Source organism: Sturnus vulgaris, chromosome 1 (assembly GCF_052056855.1).
Source record: "Sturnus vulgaris isolate bStuVul1 chromosome 1, bStuVul1.hap1, whole genome shotgun sequence".
In the NCBI taxonomy this organism is placed as follows: Eukaryota; Metazoa; Chordata; class Aves; order Passeriformes; family Sturnidae; genus Sturnus; species Sturnus vulgaris.
The window spans coordinates 132,174,629-132,191,154 of record NC_142243.1 but is presented as its reverse complement, the minus strand read 5'-3'; the positions used below and the strand labels follow the sequence as shown (position 1 = coordinate 132,191,154).

Here is a 16,526-nt window from a genome sequence, read left to right as displayed (position 1 = left end):
CATTAGAAATACATGGTAATTCATTAATTAGGAAAACTGCACTGTGCATCATTTTCATCCACTGATGTTTCCCTTATGTTTGTATGAAACTCATCTTCTCATGTGGTTTACTATTTCTGTGCTTTATCAAGATATTTAAGTATATTAAAATGACACAATCTTATCAGTTTTGATCCTTTTGTGTATTATTCAGGGCTTTTGGCAAACTGTTGGAATGCCTAAAGTGGACGTTTTTGAAAACCTATTAAGCCTTTGCTATTTAAATTACTTAATCTACCTGCTGGTTAAAATTTCATGCATCTTAAATCAAAATGGCACGTGCCACACTCAAGTATGTGTACCTTTATCAACACTCGTTAAGCTTTACCGTGAAGTAAATCTTTTATTTGCAGCATTCTCTTAAAGCAGTAGCAAGCAAGAAGTGTGTTTTAATGTCAGCTCTGAGTGTTAGAAAACCTTGCACTTGGATACAGAGAATACACTAACAGCTGTGACTGGGAGCATGTGCCAGAATGGAGATACTTGAACAGATCTGACACTTGGCTATTTTTGACACCCATCTGCACTTTTTTACTCTCCTCTAGGATGAACTGCCTCTCAATCTGTTCACAGCATATTTTAGCCCTTTAATATTGTGGTGTTGTGTTTTTTCAAATGGGCATTATTAGCCATCTGGGGCAGATTTTGTATTTTAAAAGTAAGCACATTATGTACAGGAGATTAAAAGGATGTGTATTTTTATGTAATCTGATATTATGTCAGTGCCTTTTGTGTATGTGTGAAGTCTTGATTTCAGAACCATCCCTTTAGTGATTCTGACATCTGAAGTCCTTCTTTTGGGGAAAGAACAGGAAGTAATAAAGACGGGTTCTGGTTTATGTGTGGTGATAACAATTACACAAACCAAATTTGCCCTTCAAAGACGAATTGCTCGTACTGTTATAATTGCAACTGGGCCCTCACCTCCTCGCTCTGCTGTCAGGGCAAAGCAACAGCAGCGGGGCTGGCTAATGAAGCACTGTAAAAGCCATTCAGACTTCTGTGAAGGCACTGCTGCAACTCTGAGAAAAGTCCCTAGAAAGATAATCCCGTTAACATGCAGCTTGCCGTAACCAAGTTAACCATTTTGTCATTCTGTGTAGCGAACTCTAGGAAGCGTTTATCTCTAAGTAATTGTTCCTGGGGGAACAGTGTTCAAATCTAATACCATACACCAGTTTCTCTGATTACTGTGAATGTGGTGGTTGGTTTCTTTTTTTTCTTTTTTTCTTTTTTTTTTTTTTTTTGGTACTGTTTATTCCGGACTTTATTTATGAAACATTACAAATTTATCAGTCATTTTATAGTACTTTCAAAGAACAGATGTTGGCCTGCAAAATGCTTTATTATTGCCCATGGCAGTATTCAGCATGGTTTCCTTAAAAGGACAATCAGTGATCACAGTCATTGTAGCCCAGAAATAATGCTGCTCTTTCAGAAGATGGCCTGGTATTAGGTCAGACCACCCTTTCTTTACTTCTGCTCTCCAGATGTGGCTGCAACTATTTTTTTTTTAAGTTCATGTTTCAAAAAAATGGGTTTGTTTTCAAAATCTGGTTTTACTTAAGATATCTCCATCCTGGAGTGCATTTCATAAATTGCCCACATATTTTTCTTAGCAGAGAACTTAACTGGCTGTAATTTTTAACACATGGCCACATCATGTGATATTTTCAAAACATTTGCACATAGCTTTAAGAAGGTCCCGGCAGAAATGATCCATCATCTCACAGCCAGCCCATTTCTTAACAGCATATCTGCATTTTCCATTTAGCAGAGCTATATATTATTAGCTTACATTTTGGGTAGTAAAACAGTGTATTGCTGATTGTAAAACATGGACTTTATTATCTGCTGAAAATTGATTTGGCATTTATAGCCACTGTGTACTAGAGTGGCTTTCTGGTTTTAACATTAGTGCTTGCAAGTGATGATTTGTTTAAAGAACAGAAACAAAATTGCCATGGACATAACTGTTAGTGTCCTAGTAACTGAACATTTGGATTATCCACCTGTTTTTTAAATACATGCAGCTAAGTGGTGTTACACAGCAAAAGTGTCCTAGCAGTCCATTAACTGACTTGTTCTGTTCTAAGTTGCAGTTGCTATGCTGTTATATTAGGAGGACTGTGTGTCTTACAAAACAAGTTTCCTGCCAAATAAGGAAAATGTGTCTGGAAATACTTAAGTCTGAGTGTTAACTTTGCATCATTATTCCAATCATCCTACATAATGACTTTATCTTCAGGATTCAGCTACGAGTGAAAAGCTCTTTTCCTAAGAGGACCGTGGGTCACTGGGTTCCTCAGATATGTATGATAGGGTTGGGATATGACATGTGATGTCTTGCTTTTCACGGTATTAAAGTTTCTTTGTCTTTTATGGTAGTAATAAATTCCAAAGTCTGCATAACATTATTGCTCTTATTTTCAACCCATGAGGCTCTGAACTGCCTCATGCTACACATGCATGGAAAGTAACTAACACATCATGGAATGCAGATCATGCTGCAGGAATGAATATATATATATATATATATTCATCAGGATCCCAAACACTCTGTTCCTGAGAAATCTGAAGGCTCTGTAGCTCAGGCCCTTAGCTAGAGAAGAACAGCCAAGTTAGCTTCTCAGGACAGGTACTTCCTTGGTGTTTAGCACCAATCACCTCTTGATTTAAAGATTTTGGACTCCACACCACATATATAAGGTATGATCGTCATAGGTTGCAAATCAGTGTGATCTGTGAATAATCAATCTGAAAAGACAACTTGAATTTTGCATAAAATTATATTATATGATATGCCAGTTTAAAGCCTATACAGAGAAATGGATGTATTTAAGAGTAGAGGACATGATACCTGGTCCTTTTCAGGATATGTACGTATACCTCTACCAGTTTTCTGGTTTGTTTGCTTCATTCTTGTTTTTTTCAAGTGTGTACATCAAGCATAACATTATAAAAAATCAGCTGAAGCCTGGTATTTTGTTTCCAGGTCACAAAACAACTTGTGCACTTGAAGCAGTAGCTGCCTTCCAAATCCAAAGTGCCTCTAACTCTGCTCACTCCCAGGTGCATCATGTTACAGCTTTAAAGTTTCCTGAGCATATCAAGCTGCATCTGTGCATGGCAGGGTCTCCCTTAGTATTGATAGGGTTAAGCAGCCCAGTACTGAGATCACAGCAATATCTTTTTGGAGCTAAAGGATTTCTGTGTCTTGAGTTGTTCACACAGTTGGATCTGGTAGGTAATCTCAGAGGAAGCCCAGTGCATATTTAGAAATGTTGGTCTCTTCACAAGTGTAGGCTTACATTTTGTTCCCAGAAATGTGTATGGTGTAAAATGGAGCATAGAGCCAGCAATGCTAAGGCAAGTAGAGATTAAATTGGGAAAAACATAGGGCACAGCAGTGCTTGGATTTTCACTTACACACAGACACAGTCTAGCCATATTGGCCCACTTGGCAAGGCTTATTTCTTTCAATATCCTGCTAACTCCATGTTCACGCAGCTCCTCTGTGAAGCTGGTGAAGTCCTTGCCACATTGTACCATTCTATCTATATTCACTGGCTCAACTCTCTAGCAGCTCAGCCATCTCTGCACCAAGTTGCATTTTTGTGATGTTCTTTTTCTTTGTTCTTTCTGCCTCATGTACATGAGAGTCACCAGATGAGGAGCAGGACCAGTGCAGGAGCCACTTTCCCCTTGCTGCTGTTGATCTTGAGCCACGTTCCCGCCTGATATGTTTCTCATTCAATTCTTGGGTAGGACAAGAGTGTTGGAGATTACTCCCATAAACTGCTAGTGGGCAGTAGCTTTCCCCTCTGTTAAGGGCATATGTTCCAGACCCGAGTGTGAGCAAGCAGAAGGAGGATTTGAATTTGTGTGTTTCACTTCCAGAGTGAGGCTTCCACTCCAAAATCTTGCCAAAAAATTTCAAAGCTCACTCTTCCATCTCGCTTAGCTGTGTCTTATACAAACCAGTTCTACTTGCCAATCTTCTGAAGGATATGGACAACTTTTCTGTAGGAGAGGGTAATGCTGTGGATTCCAGGTCTTCAAATTGTTGAGGCCCTTGAAAGGCAGGAAATTTCCTGTTGCTGAGCTGTAGGCAGTTGCTAGTTAAGTATAATTAACTTTATATAATCTTTTTGTCATGAGCTGTCTACAACTACCTAATGGGAGGGTGTAGAGGAGATGAATGAAGCCAAATTCTTCCCAAGGTGCATAGTGGTAAAGAGGAGAGGCAAAAGGCACAAGTAATAGACCGTGATAAAACCTAAGTAGATACCAGGAAAAAAAATCATTCACCAAAATGATGGTCAAACATTAAAACTGCTTTTTCAGAGAGGTAATGATATTTTCATTATTGAAGATCCTGTATTGGACAAACCCTTGGCATCTTGATCTAAACTTTACATGCTTTAAGACAGAAAGGCATAGACTGTCTCATCTCCTGAGGTCACTTCAGCTTGCATAATGACTCTTTGTTCTTCTGGATCTGTTAACTGTTCTGGACACCCAGTCTGAGGTGCTTCAGACCCGTGTTCTGTAGAGGAGAGCAGGGCAGCTTCTAGTACTGGCTTCTTTGTTGTGTTTCAGGGGAAATTTCAGCAGTGTTGGGCTTCAAACACCTAAAGGGATTCACTGATTCTGCTCTGAAACTATTATTTGATCCATAGCTTTGTGAATGGACTTTGTGTGCCAGTAGAAGTGCAGAATTGTCAAGCTCAATGCACCTACTTCCTCTGGCTGCTCATGGAGCTGTGCTTCCTTATACCAAAACTGAATTTATTTCTCTGTGCTGTTTTTTTTTATTATTATTATTGTTTTATTTTTTCTCTACTAGTAGTTTCTTTTTTACTTCAAGTTGTAGGCAGAGTGTGGAGAAAGAGGCTCATTGTGAGCTTTAATTGCAGAACTTGAGACAAGTTGCTGGAGACTTTGGGATTTGAGAGGAGACACTTCAACTGAAGGTTCACAGACCTCTTAGTTTTGTCCCTGTGCTGCAGCACACCACCTGTTAGTAATGTTCCTGCAGCTGGTTTAAAGAAGAGACACTGAACCCATCCAAATTCTAAAAGTCTCCTCCTCAAATTCCTATGGCATGAAGCTAGAGCCTTACTTGAGCTTTTCCATTATGTTGCATAATGAATTGTAGATTTATTTCTGCTTCTTCTTGCTCTTGGTAGCTGGTAATCTTGTGAAATTTTCAAGAGGAAAAATGTGGTAGGGCCCACACATCTGAATCTATTAAAATTATCCAGCCAGATATTTAGGTATTAGTGTGGACAAATATTCTGGAGCTATGCCTGCAATGTAACTGTGCTTTTAAACAGGCAGAAAGTGTAAGTCAAAGATGACAGGAAATCTTTCTGAAGTTCACAAGGAAATACCATCACCAGTGGACACAGTTATTAAGAGTACTGCTCATATGGTTCTCATTCCTTATGGACATCCCTTTGGAAGCAGACTGTAACAAGCTCTGCTGTTATTTTTGCACGTTGACAATACTGAGCTGACAAAGACCAAACGAAATGTGGAAATAGAAGAGTGAAAGGAATTGTTATTGATCACCTTCTGGAGGAGAAGCTGAGGAAAAAGGAAGAAAAATGTATTTTGGTAACCCTTCAAGCGCACTGCAAATTTAGGCAGATCTGCAGTAGGGTCAGGCCAATATAATTCTTCATTTAAAAATGGAGGTTGCTGTATTAAACTGAGATTTGAGTAAGTAGCATTTGCATATGCTTAATTAACTTCAGTGAAGTTTGAAATGATGATTCAAGAAGCAGGAACATGTTTTACCTTTCAAAGTCCATTGCCCTTTCTAGCTTATCAATACATCTTTTCTGGGGTTTAAGGCACTACTCTGTCTTAAGTAATTTGGAAAGCATATCTAAAATTTAATTTGGTACTCCTTCGGTTCTAATGCTTAATTGGAGTTTTCTTTATATGCTTATAATCCTCTTCTCCAAGCCCTGGGAGCTTTCCTATGTATCTCGAGTGCAGATTCTCGTAGTTCCCTGTTTTCTCTGATTCTTCTGGCGATGCTGGGTTCAATGTCTTACTGTCCTCCTGTTTGAAACCACATCCTGCTAAAGGAGTAATCTCCCAGTTAGGGATACAGGGCCTTTCCCCTTCCTTCTTTCAGATCTCTCCTTAATTTGTATTTCGTGAGTCATGCAAGCACACATGACTCAAATACTCTTCCTGCCACAAGATTGCAGTTTGGAAAATGCAGCCATAATTTGATTCTTGCTTCTAAACTGTGCATTCCAAATATATTCTGGTGGCTCGTTTAAGCCAGAGCATTAAGCATGTGTACACAGTCTTGAATTTTCATTGTAGCTGTTTTATAATCCAAATGAATGCCATCGACATAGACTTTCCTATATGTGACTTCCTCATATAATTCCTTGAATTTTTAAGAGACTTTTAAAAAGAGATTTTGCGCCTTGCAGAGCACCAGCCACATCTTTTGTGGTTAGCAAATACAAATTAGCATTTATTGTTTTAATTTTATTTTTCCAGTCCATTTCACCGCATAATTGTTGATTGCGTAATTATATCTGCTAGATTTGCACACACTTATTTGTATTCTCTTTAGGAGAAAGTTTGTCTAACTGAAATTTAAAAGAGGTCATTTTCTGTGACAGTGTTACTGTTACTAGGGTATTTTTTGCCGGGAACCATACTAGATAATGCTGTTTTGGACATTTTAGACGATAAACACTGCAGTGTACGAAAATGGTCTTTTAAAAACAGGGATATGCAATAATATATATTTTTTTGAGACCACTGGGATTTCTGTCAGTTTTGGAAGTGAAATCCTGAGTGAAACACAGGCACCTTGTAACACAGTAAAGAAAGCGGAAAGATGCTCATTAAAGCAACTGTGGTTATGTTTGTAAAAGAATAGGTGTAATTAGATATCCAGCAAGGTCAGATGGCACTGTCATTTAATAGCTTTGAAAGTCATCAGTCATCTTCTTGGAAATTGGTTTGTAACAGAGTTTACTCTTAGAACTGGCATTTTTAGTTTTCATTTTTCCACTAACAGAGGGAGGACAACTAAGTTTCTAGAGTTCAAGTGGTCCACACTGCTTGAGTTCATCCTTCCATGGCACTGTAGGATATCCTAACTAAGATCCTGAGAGAGAGCTTCTGTCAATCTCATCCATATTAGATCTTAAAAGTAACGTAAATTACTTCATTAAAATCAATATTTGATTATTTTACACCGAGCTCATAATTTCACTGCAGTACATCTTCAGAAATAAAAGCAAAGTCCTTTGCAATTTTTAAAGGGGGTCTGTGCAGTAAGGAGTGTATATCTTTCTTTTCTGAATTCCTATTAGCTAATGTGAGGACTTCATTGTCTCCTTGAAAATGGAGAAGTGATGTCGTGGCTTCTTTGAGAATATTATCTGTGTTTATCATGTTAAATTTTTAAAGTATTTTGAAGAATGCTTGTTTTGTTAATTTATTTGCATGTCTCTTTACATTATTCTCCGGTTACAAAAGCAAATGTGTTTTGGTTTTCTGCATTTACTGCTGCACAAGAGATGAATCTGTGCATGAAACTTGATTGAGAGACTGATGTGAAAGCAGTCTACAGAACATGTATAGCAAGTTCTCTGCCTGGAATTCCAGTGTTGCAGCCTTTCTTTGCCCTTTTCAGACTCCTCTACATAGACAGAACCACATTTTGGGTTTGATTTTCATGGTTGCTTGCCAGCTAACTCTAGCTAGTTTTCTTACTGTGACATGTCAATTGGTAGAGTACTAATTTCCAATTCCTTTCATTTTGATCAAGGCAAGTAATGGTATTTAATCTTCAGACACCAGCAGAAACAGAATCCTTTCATTTATGCTGCCTTAAAGGTTTTGCTTCAAACTGCTTTTGTGTCTGTAAAAACTCCAAAAGTAAAAATACTATTAAATTTAAGGTATCAACCTGCAGCTCTCTGTAGAGCCACAAAAGAAATTATATACTCTTTCCTTAGATAACTTCTGTATTCTCTCAGAAAGAGCTTTGTGGATGCTGCTGAGTAACTTGTGTTTTCTTGAAGGAATACAGAAAATCATGATGCCTTGATTTCACTCTGACAGCAGCAGATATGATTGCATGGTTTTATCTGAAGCATTGGCTCAAGACAGTCTTGAAATAATGAGTGTCTATTGCTTAATCACCAGGAATGCTTAATAGTTTTGTCACAAGTGTTTTTCTTTTTGGAGGTTGTAAGTGTTTTCACTATCTTGCCACACTAGATATAGAATAGATGCCTTGATGGATTACCCAATAGGGATTCTGGTGCAGAAATTGATGCTTATTGAATCAGAATCAAAAGGCTTTCTTTGCGATTTCTTTCCTTTGTTTTGGGGTTTTGTTTGTTTGGTTGGTTTTGGTTTTTGGGGACATTGTTTGTTTTGTTTTGGTTGGGTTTTTTATTTGTTTTGTTGGTCTCCTTTATTACAGTAAAGCTGCTGGTTTTTAAATATGTCTGCTTACAGGTGTGGGTATGTGCACATTGTTGCATGCAACTGCAAGCTTTTGGAGGGCTTTTTGCCACAAAATACTATGATGATGCAGATGTTCTGATATTGTTCTTGAAAACAGCTGATGGTGGATCTGATGCTGAAAGCTGATCGCAGCTAGCATATATCATCATCTTCTGATCCAAACTGGTTCCTCTGGGAGTTAGCTCTACTGTTTCAGTAATAGTTCAGTGTTGTAATTAAATTGAGTGCTGTTAAGGTGTCAGAAATTACTTTATAACACAAGATAATGGACTTAAATAGACTTATTTGCACATTGCAAATCATAGTTTTGCAAATTACTCTTAAAGGCTATATATTAAGAAACAAAACAAGCTCCCCAATATTCAGTAGGAAAAGAAAGAGGAAAAAAAATTGATCTGATTTCCAACTCAGTCCTTAAGACATCTTTAAGACATTAAAGCATTTCTGGACTCAACAGATGCTAGAATAATGCCTGTTATTTCTGAATAACAGTCATAACATGCTTTGTTTGAAAGGAAAAGGTAATTATTCTTTTGTTTTAGTTAGGATTGGATATGTGGTCAGAAATCTCTGTCAATCAGACCTTTAATAGTTGGGAAAAAGCTTCTAATACATGCAACAGATAATTCCTGTATCTAGCTCTTACAAAGTTTTGAGCAATGTTAATCCCCAGAAAAGTTCGTGTGAGTTGTGAATAGTCAGCATCTTGTAGAATAAGACTGTATTTATGAGAAGGCTAATGTTTTTAGGAAAATAATAAATTTACATACATAGTGAGAGCTGTTTGTAAATCAGCAGGTGGTTTCTAAAATATCAGAAAATGGCAAAATGTTTACTGATGTGATTTCTCTCTGAAAAACAAACCTGTTTAAAAATACTTTAACATTCCAAATGCTTAAAGCTGATTTACTTTTCTTCTCCAGCCATCTCTGGTCTTTCTTACTTGTGTTTTGAATTCACAGGCTCTTAATTTTCAGTCTTTAGGATCTTATTTTGCATTCTGAAGAGCACAGTAACAGGAAAAGAAAAAGAAAATAATTTTCTTGCAAACCGTATATTTCAATAGGAAGTTTCTTTCTATGAATAGATAAGAAAAGTTCAGGTGATACCAGAAAATATGTGCTTTCATTTTGTATGCCTATGCACATACTTTCATACAGAGCACTAGATCACATTTCTCTTTAGTAATATAAAACCTGCTTGAGACTGAATTAATAAATGATGCGAAGCAGTATTAAAATTCTCCATGTCTTTTGAATCATACATACAGCTTCAAGCAATTTGTTAGTCACAAAAGCCAAGGAATGTTATTAGAATAATATATATTTAAAAAAAAATCAAAATCCTATAAGCTAATTTGCCTGTGTGCCATTTTCTTAGTCTGATTTAAAATTAAAGCCTGCCCCTACCCTATAAATGGATGCTAAACTGTGTACATCTGTGGAAAGGTTTCCAGTGTGGTGGAAAAAGGAATTAAGTTTAAAGATCTTTAATCCAGTTTCCTCTGTTTTATTTGATTACTTGAAAAACCTTTCCCTGTGCTGCTGTTCCCCAATTCTTCATTCACCAATAATACTGAGGGGGAAATTTGTGCTGTGCCGTTTATACATAATTTAAAACTATTGTGCTAGCTTTAAACCCAAAGTCTTTCTCATCTATCATTTATCTCATGATGTTATCTTTTGTACTCGGTACCCTTCAGTAAGCACAGCCTGACACGTCTTGTGGCCTTTACCTTCTGCGATAAAAAAGATTGAAAAGATGCTTGGCACCACCTGGTGAAGATGAGGCAACCCTGGAGAACTGTGCTTCGGGAGCAGGTGACTGATGCTACGAAATGTGCCAGTCTGGGGACACAGCTGAGGGGTTGTAGTAGGGGAAGGGGGATGGGAGGGGAAGAAAAAAAAAGAGCAGGAACATTAATACATCTTCCTGAGGTTTGATGGGACATACACTGCCTACTGTTCCATCTGGTGCTTATGATAGCATGGCATATTAGCATGCTGCAAGTTCATAATGTATTCAGAGCGAGAAAACACCACTTGCATACCAATTGAGGCGTCCTCTTTCTCAGAGCTGCTTTTGAATTTCAATGATGTTTATGCCTCCTAAGCCATGACTGAACGGAGCATTTCCGCTTGTGGAGAAATAACAGCAGTGAGGGACTCTGGCTCATGTGGCTTTTCTTTCCTCTTTCTTTATTTTTCTCCTTTTTTTTTTTAGTTCTTTTCTTCCTGCACTCTCCTTCCAATTTGTTTTGTTTGGGGAAGCCTGAGACGGCTTGAGGTTTTTAGACTAGCTAATTACAGAGCTTCTGTTAATATTACATTGACTTCTTTTTAAGGTTGTAGTCTATTGTCTTTTTGCTTATTTCAAAATGCTTAAATGTCTTTTTATGGCATTTTGATGAAATTACTCTAAAAGCAGTGTCATGAAGCATTTAGAAAATAGCACATTCCAATTCTGCTTTATATTCAGATTTCCTGTATTACTAAATCAAAGAACAAACAATACCCCTAATTCCACATTTCATGGTAAATTATTTGTGCCCTGTGTCTTCAAAGACTTGATTTTCACTTCAAGTGTGCTACATAGTAGGATAAGTATCTGAAGTTGAGCAGGTATGTAAGCCTTTGTAGGAGTGAGGTCTTTTTATCGATTCCTTGCAGGAAATGTACTGATATGTTCGTTTTATTTCTCCCTACCCTGTCCTCTTTGAAACTCTGCTGAGATTGACACTTGACTGGAGACAATCTCAAAACTCCACCATAGACACTCTTGACTGCACATTTTGTTTCTGTACTTGTCAAAGATTGTGATCTCTTTATGGCTCAGTGCTGTGAATCACTCTGCAGCCCTCCTTCCAGTGGGTTTTCAAAGTGTGAAGTTTATACACAGGGTAGGGTATTTGATGTGGGATTTTCAAGTGTCTGGAGTAACACATGAGTGTGAGTCTTATTGGCTTTGTTGATGACTGAGCTTCTTAAACTGCTTCATGTGTTTTGAACGTCCTACCCCAAAAAAGAGACTAAACTTGCTGCTTGTTGTAGTTTAACCCCAACTTGCAACCAAGTCCCACAGAGCTGCTTGCTTACTCCCCACCAGCAGGACAAGGGGAAGAGAATTGAAAGGGTAAAAGTGAGAACAGTCACTTTTATGGGTTGAGATAAGAACAGTTTAATAATTGAAATAAAATAGTAATATTAATTGTAATAATAATAGTGATAAATGTAATAAAAGGTAAAATAGCAAAGAGAGAGAAATAAAACCCAAGAAAGTTAGTTGATACAATTGCTCACCACCAACTGACTGATACCCAGCCAGAACTCAAGCAGCAGCCTCCTAGCCAACCTTCCTCCCAGTTTTATTGCTAAGCATGACATCACATGGTGTGGGATGTCTCTTGGGTCAGTTGGGGTCAGCTGTCCCAGCTGTGTCCCCCCTCCCAACTCCTTGTGCACCCCCAGCCTGCTCGCTGCTGGGAGGGGTGAGAAGCAAAAAGGCCCTGACTCTGTGTAAGCCCCACTCAGTTGTAGTCAAAACTTTCCTGTTACCAACACTGTTTCCAGCACAAATCCAAAACACAGCCCTACATTAGCTGCTAAGAAGAAAATTGGCTACCCCAGCACACTGCTTGAACAGGGAAGAATATTAAAACAGCATCTCTAGTATAAACCCACTTAATTAATGCATTTCGTATCTAGTCTTCTACCTGCACAGCTGGACTCTTGCTGCTGCTGACTGTGGTTTGAGGCTTTAGCTTAATCTTTAATGCATATGACTGTCATGCTAATACAACTTTAATAAAAATGTACTAGGTAGCACTTTGAACTCCTTCGCTCTAATTTAGTATTAATCCGTTTGATTACTAGAAAAGAAAAGATCTTGCTCTAGTTCTGATCCATTCTTTCAAATACATACAGCCATGATTTTTATAAATATATCTTTTCAGACATTCATTTTACTACTCTTGCATAGATAAGAAACAAAAAAATGCATTACTCATCGTGGCAAAGAATAAATTGACTCCCTTTGCTTTACTATCTGAATATCTGTTGTCTGATGGCTTAAGAACATTCCTTGTTTATTGATAGTGCATTTAGACCTAGACATTAAAGCCTTAGCTTAAATGGTAAGTTTTTTTTCCTTAATATATTCAGGAAGACTAATGTTACTGAATAGGAATGTGGAGGAGATAGTGTGGGTTATTCAAGCAAGTTTAGCCAGCACTTACAAGATTCTTGAAATGTTTCTTGATGTCCTACAGAACTGTTAACATCTGCATGGCTTGTGAGAAGAGCCACATTTATTGCAGCTGTATGCTAGCTAGAATGCAAAAGAAAAGGGGGGGATCAGAGTTAAGAATGAAGCAGATGTCTTTTGGTACAGAGATTTATAATTTTACTCTCATTACAGACTGACAGCACTTGGACTCTTTCAAATCTGCTTCTTTGAGATGGCAGGTTGAAGGCTTGGGAATTTAGCTGTCAGTAGATGCAGTCCAACAAAATATATACAGTTTAAAAGAAAACACAGCTTTTAGATAAATAATCACAAATAGAAGTTCAGCCTTTCGAGGAGCTGTTTGTTCCAGTATGACATAACATGATGTAGAGCATGTGTTTAAAGCCTACATTTGAGATGGTTTTAAAAAAAGAAAAGACAAAGATAGATTGTTTTAAATATTAGAGGGGAGCAATAGACAGAACACTGCTGATTCCCTGCAGAACCAGTGAGGCCATACAGCTTCTTGTACTCGTTCTTGCAAGAGTTTGGGATTTCTGGAGAAAAGGAAAGGTCTGTTGAGAATCTCCCACGATCCCAGGCCTGGCTGAACAATGCAGTAGTATTTCAATGTGTTTGTTTTACTTCTTCTCTCTTTTAGAAGAGAAAGAGAAGAACAAGCAGTATCAGAGTCCCATTTTCTATTTCACTCCTTCTTGTAAAAAAATCACATATATTATTCCAGAATCAAGGTTTTTTTTGGTCCAAGTTTGGTTCCCTCCTTGCCCATTTCTTTCTCAGTTGTTGAGACAGATTTAAACGTAAGCTAGGTCAATATTTGTTAGTTGTCAATATCTTTGTTCCGTTTCAGTTAAGATCAAAGTTTTTTATAGTTTTGTTTTCTTATTTATTTTATATGAATGAAAACTGACAATGTCTTTTGTTTCTTATGGTTGCTATAGCTTAGGATGCTTCCTCTTACCCTTATTTCCCTGAACAATTTAAGTGAATCTATTCTGGTTTTGCTCAGTTAATTTTTTTACAACCTGCCCAAGCCTTTCACAGTGGGAGTGCCAGGATCTGTTTTTGTGCCTCCTGCTGTTTCTTTAACAACATCAGCAACTGAGGAAGCTGCACGTCTATACTCCTTTATTGCTCTCCTTAAATGATGCTTTTGAATAATTTTCTAATATTTTCTAAACCAAAACCTATTGCTTGTCCATTTGTTGCAATAGCACAGCTACCCATTAAGAAACAGGGCCGAGAAGGACCATTCAGGTGAAGAGCATCCTGTTGTTAAGGAGTTCATTTGGGTTCATCTTTATCTACTGACATGTTTCTACTCTCCATACTGTGTTCTATAGCAGATGTCCACTCTGATAGCCTACTATGATTTTTATCTCACCTGCCTAGCCTTAGACTTTTCACTCATCATCATGTTACACTCATCATTATTTATTGTAGTATATGGGGCATTGTAAGGCCTCTAACGTATGATTGCTGCCTCCTTTCCATTCTCCTGACACCAGAGCACAGACAAAAGCAAATTTTTTAACATTTCATTTATGAAGCTGACTGCATTTGATTCATCAGTGTTCACCACCTAATACCTTCTTTTAGTTTCTGAAAGTTTATTTCCACTTGGTGTTTTGGAAACACATTTTATCTTAATTTTGTGCAGATTGTTGGCATTGAACAGAATTGTGTAAAAACCCAAGTAGCTCTGTAAGTCAGGGCTCATAATCACCTTTGGAAATGACCTGTTAAGTTTCTAATGGGTCATTTGTATGCACAGTTACTGAAGCTACTTGCAATAATTATGGAAAAGATAATGGCTAGGAACTCATTTGGGGACAGTTATTCTTGTTAACTGTTTAGTATTTCATCCAGGTACACCTATTTCCCCATTTTTAAATTTTCCTTTCATAATCTCAGTTTGCCATGAATAGTTGTTGCAGTTCAGCAGTTCTTCATTTCTTCATATCCAAGCAGTTTAGAGCTTACCAGACAAGTACTGATGTGCTTTACATCTTCTATTCCAAGAAAACCATAAAGAAATATTTTTTCACAGGAGATGCCAGTGCAGTCGCTATCCCTCTGTGCTTTTGAATTTTATCTGCCCTTGGGATTTAGCTTTCTTAGCACATATGTGGTGCTGAAAGGATATTTATAAAGATCTGTGTGAGTCTTTATTTCTTCCATGTTTGCTATTTGATCTCTCTGACTGATTATAGGTGTGAGGGAAATACCAGGTTTTGTTTGGTTCCCTGTGTTTTGGTGCAAAAAAGAAACGGTGTTATATTTTGTTGGGGTATGTTCAAGTTCATGCCATCGTCACATGGTTGTAGTTGTGTGTGCACAATCCAGGTTTCATGACTAGATACAGTGTGAGTTGTAGGCATGACACTGCCTACTGTGTTGCTTGTGCAATTCCACTTTTGGAATATTTCACATAGAAAGCTATCATGGAAGAAGGGGAAGATGGAGGGGGAGTGTAGTTGGGGGCAAGGGGGGAACATCTAACTTGTTTGGCTGGTGTGAGAGACAACAATAGAGGCACTGAAAAAGGTCTTTTGTCGCAGCCAGGGCTGTCTGTTTGCTCTTTTGAGAAAGAAATTATAACTGAATTTTAAGGGCAATTACTTAATATTCTGTTGGTACTGTGGGCAGAGAATAGTACATGCTGATGTGTACACACACAGAGTATCATAAGCCCTCCTTTATATCACGTGTTTGAAGATACTGGGAAGAACTGTTCTTAAAGCGTGTCCCTTTGGCTTTCTGAGCAGCTTGCCATTTATTTTGATTATTCGGTGCGGGCAGGGATTTTTTCCGGTGCCGCGGCACAATGCCGGCTCCCTCTAGTGGTCTCACTCGCCCGTGGCCATTCCCGGTGGCGCCTGGGCTCTTCCCGGTGCTCTCGCAGCCCCTTCTGCCTCGCCGCAGGGTTTCCATCCTGCTGGGAATAGTCTGCTTTTTCTCGTAGAAATGGCCTCTCTTCTGCTGAATCCACCTCTCAGGGGCACAAAATGTATATGCCCAAGTAGGGCCAAAGCCAAATCTATGGTGTTTCCACAGCACCGAGAGAGCTAAAGCTACATTTCATAAGATTTTATTATATACAAGAGAATGTAACCATATCAGAAAGGGTTAAGTGCATCCACATTGAACTTTCAGAGTTCAAATGCATCAGACTTCCTTACTTTGTCAATATTTCGCTTGCATTCGTATCATTGAGTAGTTTCTCTTTCGTGTCTGACTTCTCGCCCTGAAGTTTCCCCTCCATTTAACACTCCCTTCAGTGTAATTGAAGGCTCTTTCCCTCTTGCAGTTTTCTAAATTTGAATGTTAAAAAAAAATAAAATAATCACAGTAAGTACTTTTATACACAAAACCAAGTAAGTTAAACTTGGTCACTTATGTGTAGAAGTGTGTGTGCTCATACACACATGGGCACACATATCTGCACATACAGAAGAAAGCCACAGAAGCCACACTAACGCACAAAGATCAATATTGCCATGTTGGAGTAATAGTTTAGGTGGCTTGATGAAAATGCTGTTCTATAAATATAAAAACTTTTTAAATGTATTTGTTGGGGGAAAAAAACCCTAAACATTTGATTAGAATCTACTGGGCTTGAAATGAAGTATGCCATCAATCATGGCAATGCTATGATACCTAAAATAGTTTTAAAAATTTGCGTGTATTTTCTGTGGATTCTGTAATAATTGCTGATT

At 38.0% G+C, this 16,526-nt stretch overlaps 1 protein-coding gene across 6 annotated transcripts in view; it reads left to right on the top strand.

The window, feature by feature from the left end:
* RUNX1T1 (RUNX1 partner transcriptional co-repressor 1) overlaps nucleotides 1-16,526 on the top strand; it is a 111,538-nt gene that overhangs the window by 36,660 nt on the left and 58,352 nt on the right. The window contains exon 1 of one of the 6 annotated variants that reach the window (XM_014890740.2): nucleotides 10,264-10,382. The exons of the other annotated variants lie outside the window; for them this stretch is intronic. The gene's annotated coding sequence lies outside the window, so the exon portion shown is untranslated. Of the gene's footprint in view, nucleotides 1-10,263; nucleotides 10,383-16,526 lie in introns of those variants that run through there. 6 annotated transcript variants of the gene reach the window in all.